Here is a 786-nt window from a genome sequence, read left to right on the forward strand (position 1 = left end):
ATCAGCTCCTCGGTCCTGGATTATAAAACAAAACCTGTTTGTGTGGAAGGATTTAATCCAACTAAAAGATTCTCTGATTAACTAAAGAAATAAACCATCATCATCCTCAGCAGGTTAGATACTTTTTATTTAGTGTCTTTCATCAGATAAACAGGTTTCAGAGACAGCTCTGGTTCATCTGCAGCTGTTTGATGCTAACRTTTAGTTTTGTTTTTATTCTTCTACACTAAATTAAAGTGTTTACTTTTACTGTTTCAGTTTTTCTGCTTCCTTCAAACGTAAAAGCAGAGCAGCGAGTGAACGGGATAAATGTGCCAGCAGGAACTGAATTTGAATTAATTTGCTTTGAAACTGTATTTTGGTTTAAAAAAAAATAAGTAGGTCCTCTGGATGAGTTCTTCTTTAGTGAAACGTTTCATCTCCATGTTTCACTTTGGTGAAGTTTCCCTTCTGGATGTAACAGAGTTGATGGATTGCATCAACTCTGTTACATCCAGAAGGGAAACTTCACCAAAGTGAAACATAAATCTGTGGATCTGTGTTTGATTACTCTGCCTGGCTTTCTCAAGGACCAGGATGTGACACAAACATCTGAATTATGGAACTGAAAGTGAAAGTAGTCAAACTGAATTTTTAATAAACCAAAATACAGTTTCAAACCAAATTAATTTGGATTCAAAACTTTAAATTTAGTTTTGAACCATTAAATTCCGTCTCAATTTAGTCAAATTCAGTTTCAAACCAAATTAATTTGGATTCAAAACTTTAAATTTAGTTTTGAACCAT

The sequence above is a fragment of the Austrofundulus limnaeus genome, unplaced genomic scaffold (assembly GCF_001266775.1).
Source record: "Austrofundulus limnaeus strain Quisiro unplaced genomic scaffold, Austrofundulus_limnaeus-1.0 Scaffold440, whole genome shotgun sequence".
Lineage (NCBI taxonomy): Eukaryota > Metazoa > Chordata > Actinopteri > Cyprinodontiformes > Rivulidae > Austrofundulus > Austrofundulus limnaeus.